This window comes from Mustela nigripes, chromosome 4 (genome assembly GCF_022355385.1).
Source record: "Mustela nigripes isolate SB6536 chromosome 4, MUSNIG.SB6536, whole genome shotgun sequence".
Lineage (NCBI taxonomy): Eukaryota > Metazoa > Chordata > Mammalia > Carnivora > Mustelidae > Mustela > Mustela nigripes.
In genome coordinates, this window is record NC_081560.1 from 128,170,072 (window position 1) to 128,176,071 (window position 6,000).

General features: G+C 40.4%; 1 protein-coding gene across 5 annotated transcripts in view; it reads right to left on the bottom strand.

Moving 5' to 3' along the window:
- Nucleotides 1–6,000, bottom strand: part of RHOBTB1 (Rho related BTB domain containing 1) — a 122,331-nt gene that overhangs the window by 109,845 nt on the left and 6,486 nt on the right. The window lies entirely within an intron of this gene.

The following is a 6,000-nucleotide window of genomic DNA, read 5'->3' on the forward strand; positions in this document are numbered from 1 at the left end:
CTGCAAATAATTACCAACAGTCATCTTCCTTTTCTTACCTCCCATCGGCAGTGCACACCTCTGCAGTCTGACCTTTGCCTCATCACAGAACTCACTGGCTGATGTATTAACTTCCACCCCCACTCCCGCATGCAGACCGTTGTGGTGGAGCCCCGGCTGGGAGGGAAGCTGAGGCTACCGCTCACCCCGAAGAGAACGGGCTGCGCGATGTGTCAGCCCACAGTCTCCTTCTAAACAGGGATGCCAGAAAGTGGGTGAGGCGAGTCCAAACTGCTTCATGAACATTTGGTTTATTTACCCTGGGTGCACGTATCCCTGGGTGGAGGAACAGGTAGTACTGTGCTCATAAAATTCCTTGCTGTCAGGTTCACATTTTCCCTCCAGTTCAGACCCCAGGACTTCAGACTCTTCTGTGCTCAAATTCCACCCCAGTTCCACTCTATTGTGGTCACCAACATGTCAGAATGGCTTTCTTCTCTATCGTGTTAGCTCCCTACGTATCCCGTTAGGAGAGATGTAAAATAGGAAATGTGAAATCTTCTCAAATAGACATGACTGCAGATAGACCCAGTTAGAACTCTATTTCCCATACATATCACTTAGTGATTTTTCTTTAATTCAAAACAATTCTCTCCTGATTGGTGCTCTCCACGCTTGCTAAATAGAAAAGCAGTTCTCAATATTGCACATTCAAGCCAACTGACCACTCCCACCCTCTTGAAATGAAATCCCTGCTCCCTTGCCCCCCTCCTCCCCAGCCCCCACGATCCAGCAATTTCCTGGGTTTCCTTCTATTAAACTACTCCTTTCATCCTTTACAAGCTCACCATTCACTACTTGGCTGTGCTGGATTTGAATTCCTTAAGATTGTCATCCCCACTACTCACTCTGGTAGCTTCCTGCCTACTCTGGTAGGCAGTCAAGTCCATCTATGGATCATATCCGTCAGAGCCAGAACTATGGATTAAAGATGAGTCACAAGTTTACATCCAAACCCTAGAGCTTTCTGACAAGCTCCACACTCATAATCCAGAGTCTTTTTGCTAAAAACTGTCCTCTAATGTTTCCTACAGAATTCAAACTCCACATGTCTAACTGAACTTAGCGTCTGTCTTTGTAAACTTGTTCCTCCCCCAGTGTTCCCTTCCGAATGGGCGCCATGTCAGTATTACAGAATTTACCTCCTCCCTGTCTCTTGAATCCATTCATTTTTAGAAATCACCACCACCTCATCCTTCCTCCCCTAGGCCATATTACCAGTATCTCTGTACTGAAAACGTTCAACTGGTCTGCATGAACTTCTCACCTTGCCAGCTCATACTCTGCCTTGTAGCCAGAAATGTTCTTTTGAAAGAGCAATCTGATGATGTAACTCACCACAATCCCCCTCCCCTCTCCCAACCTTCTCATTGGTTCTAGGATGAAGACATATTTTTTGCTATGGCTTAAAAGCCTTTCATAGTGACGGCCCCTTATCAGATCTGCAGACTCATGCTATTCCCCCCTGCTCTCTGTACTCTGGCTACGTGATCCTCCTTCAGTCTCTTCCATTGCTTTTGCTCTCTTCTTCTTGCTGTACGTCATAGCTTTCCACACCTTCCACGTCATGCCTTCTGCCTCTACTCTTTGGTTGACTGCCATCTGTTATTTAGATCTCAATTTCCAGAACCTTGTATCTCTTCTCTGTGGCATATTTACAACTGTTTCCATTTCATACCGATTTGTGTCATTCCTTTACTGTCTCTCTTCCCCACCAGCCAGCCTGTAGGCCAAATGAGGGCAGGGATACCTGAAGCCATTCATTGTACCCTAAGAGTGTCTGGCACTTACTGGGTACTTGGTAAAGCTGACTTTATTGAACACGTGTATAAAATGAGCATGAAAATAAACACATATAAATTCAGTGTGAAAAAGGTACCCATTGCGTATCTAAAGATAAGCACAGCATCGAAATCAGTAACAAGAACATTGTGAGCTTTTGGAGGATTTCAGAAATTAAAGTAGGAGGGCTTCTTTTCTCACACAGTTTGAGTAGTGGGTTGATGCGAGTGATGGGGATTTTTTTAAAAGATGTTATTTATTTATTTGACAGAGCAAGCACATGTACAAGCAGGGGGAGTGGGAGAGGGAGGAGCAGATTCCCCATTGAGTAGGGAGCCTGATGTGGGAGTCGATCCCAGGATCCTAAGATCATGAGCTGAGCTGAAGGCAGACGCTTGAGCGACTGAGCCACTTGGGCGCCCCAGTGATGGGGATTTTTTTAAATGAAAAATTTCACTTGGGCCGAAGCAACTGGTTTAAGCATATAAGAAATATGCTAAGGTATGAAAATAGTGCCTTCAACCTTATTCTTGCCAATTTGCCTCTACATATATTGAACAAGAGCAATTATAAGGAAAGGAGGAGATGATTGAGACCAGGGACATGCTGGAGAGGCAAAGGAGAGAAGAGGTTTCAAAAATGTTTTAGTCTCCGGGTTGTGGGTATTCTGCTGGGTATGTCTTTTTATATCCTTGCTTCTAAAATCCATGTCATTACATGCAATATAATTGTCTCTGCTTCCATATGGCGACAAAATTCTAGCAACTATATCAGGATCTCAATAAATAGGCAAAACAAAAATGTTGCATAAGTTATTTTCCTTCAGTTACTTTGCAAATAGAAACCCCCCAATAATAAAACACAAATTTTGTAAATTAGAATAGTATCAGTTATGAATGCCATTTTGCAATTATGAGAGTAAAAACATTCCACATTGAAATAAGAAATGCCATCTGATTTCGATTTAACTCAAAGGGGGAAAAACACATTCCATTTAAGAATGACAAATAAAGCTGTCAATGTGATCCATTTATAGCCCCTCTGAGAATGCCACAAATCCACATAATGTTCTGAGAAGCTAGTTATTGTATTTGCTCTCTCAAAGAGAGAAGGCGTAGAAGTCCCTATGACAGACTGTTATCCAAGGAAACTAAGGTTAGGGGGAATAACTTAATGTTAGACAACATCCTAGGTGCATACGCCTTCAAGGGGAGAATGAGAGCTTCAGGCATCATATTTAAATAGTGTGCAGCAGTGGAAAGGGTGAACTGCTGCAGGGACTGATGGGGCGTGAGACAATGCAGAAAACCCTTTGTTTTCCTAGTCTGTCCCCCACCCCTCCTCTGAGCTCTGTGAGGGCCTCACTGACCTCAAGAGGTCTCCTCCTTCAAGGAAAGCCATAACATCTTCATGTAAACATCCAAAGTGTCAGTTATTTTTGGACATTCATTATGGGTTATTTCAGGCTCTGGTACAAGGACACTTGCCACAAATGAACATTGGAAATATAATCTCCGTTCTTTATTATCATAATGAAACTTCCTTCTTTTAAGAAACAGTTTGCTATTAAACACATATCCATGTATTCATATAAAAGTATATATAAAACACGACCCTCTGCAGGACATAACTGATTATATTTTTCTCCTTTGCATTGGTTGATAAAAAACAGAGAACAAAATTTGTTACTATCTTCTAGCAAGAGTGTTGAATTTCATGGCATAAATTTTGAGTATGAATCTCTCTCCTGGCCCCATCTTATGTTCTTAGCCTTATTTTTTTCCTTTGACTCATTTTTTCTCACCTCTTTGAAATATATTTTATATTGCTGTACAGTATGTATTTTTATTAGCCTTTCTCTATAAGCCTTAAATCCTTTCCAGCATATAAATAAAACATTCAACATTTATAGATGCCTTTTTTTTTCCTTTGGAGGGTTGTAGAATTTTCCTGAGGCAACATATAATTTATTACTATAGATGCATGAATATTAACACATTGGTATTCATAGTAATTAAATTTTTTGTGATATTTAGTTTAATATTTCAGTTAGATTTTCTTAGTATTTACATATATACCTTTAGAACTGGGATTCCTAGACTGAGGCCCAGGGATTGAGATTATATGCAAAATTTTGGGCATGTAAAATTTTATTAATGAGGCATTTCGTGATTTTAATTCCAATTCTGAAAGGTGGTTTTGACCCAAAAGATTAAAAAAAAAAAAAAGATTACTGTTTTGCAGTGGAATAATTGCATAAGACCAGATCTTGGTCTTCTGACACTCAACTAATTGACAGCCTATTTATTGATTACCCTCTAAGTACCTAGTGCTGCAATAGATACTCTGTAGCTGTTTATTGCAGTAAACAGCAATAAATGTGTAGGCTTGACCTCTAACCTCAGGATGCTTCTAGTCTAGTGGAGGTAGGGTAGACTATAAAAAAACGAACATAAAACAAGCAATATCCGAGGGGAGAATATTTGAGATAAAGGGACCAGCTAATGCAAAGAAGGGAGGTGTTATAGTCTATAGATATCTCTTCTAGGAAATATCAATGGTAGATCTCCAAATTTACTTTCAGTACTTCAGTCTAGAAATATCAGATTCATGCTTTTATGCATGAAAGTCAGAGCTCTCTCATATTTTTAAAAGTTAGATTTCCTAAGGTGAGGGAAACGTATCTTCAGAAAAAGAATGCGAGTATTTTGTTACATATTAATTTTATTCAATAAGTATTTGAGTCTCCCATCTTTAAGGCACTGTGGGAGATGCCCTCAAGGTGCTCAGTGCAGACCAAATAAACCATAACTATCATACCTGTAACTATAATGTACTGTAAACCAATCCCATATTGTTCCGTGCCATAGGTTTATGAGCCAAGTAAATTCTAGAGCCCAGACGCTTTAATATACAGTTTGAAACCCAAAGCTTTTTAGAAAAGCACCAATCACCCTATAAAAGTTGAAGATGGATGAGCTGGACAAAGTGACACATCATGAAAACTGGGATTAAACATTCTTTGGAATAAGCAGCCTGGACTCTGGTTTGGAAAATGTTCTCAATAGCCCTGACCATGTAAAACAATACATTAAGAGGTGACTAAAGATCATAAATATTTCCCACATTATTAGATGTTTTCCTAAATTAAATTCTTTATGCATATATTAAAGAAGTAACATCCTGATAAGATGAAGATGACAGTGAGGTCACAGAATTCTGTGGGACGCCTACTGGGAACCAGAAACCATGTGAGAGCTCTGTGCGCGTGCACTGGGAGGGAAGGCTGTTAGGAGGTTGGTTTTACAGAGAGGGAGAAACTGAGGTCTGGAGAGGCAAAGCGATTTGCCTGGTCACAAAGCTGCTCACAGGAGATGGCTAGGATTGGAACCTGAAAAGTCGGACTCCAGAGCCCCTAGGAGCCCATTTGCTGCATTATCAGTCAACTCTGAGAAGGCAGAGTGTTGCATGAATTCTCTCCGATATACTCATCTGCTTTGCGGTTTAAATGGCTTTGGGGAACAACTTTCTGAATGATGAGTCTGAGCTTATCGTGCGCAAATTAATTTAAATATTAGCTAAGGTGAGAGTTACGATGGCAAATCTGCTATTAAGAGTAACACATGCGGGTGCCTGGGTGGCTCAGTGGGTTAAGCCGCTGCCTTCGGCTCAGGTCATGATCTCAGGATCCTGGGATTGAGTCCCGCATCGGGCTCTCTGCTCAGCGGGGAGCCTGCTTCTCTCTCTCTCTCTCTGCCTGCCTCTCCATATACTTGTGATCTCTCTCTGTCAAATAAATAAAATAAATAAAATCTTTAAAAAAAAAAAAAAGAGTAACACATGCAATTAAAGTTTCCTTGATTCTGGATAGGAGTATGTGATTGAAATTGTCCATAATACTCCCTCTCCTGGGAAAAATCAGGAAAGGTCGAATGTATTTACTTTAAGATCCTCAGTTAAAAGTACATTCTTTTACTAACTTGTTTCTGTGCTTACTGTTTTTTGATAATGAAATTTTAACTTGGAAAAGGGAGATGTTAAAGCTTTCTCTAAATCCAGATCAAACAATATTTCACCATTCTTGTAGGCTCCTGGGCCGCTGATACCCCTTAAATACTAAGGGGGCAACAACAACAACAACAACAACAGCAACAACAACAACAACAACAGCTGCAGCAG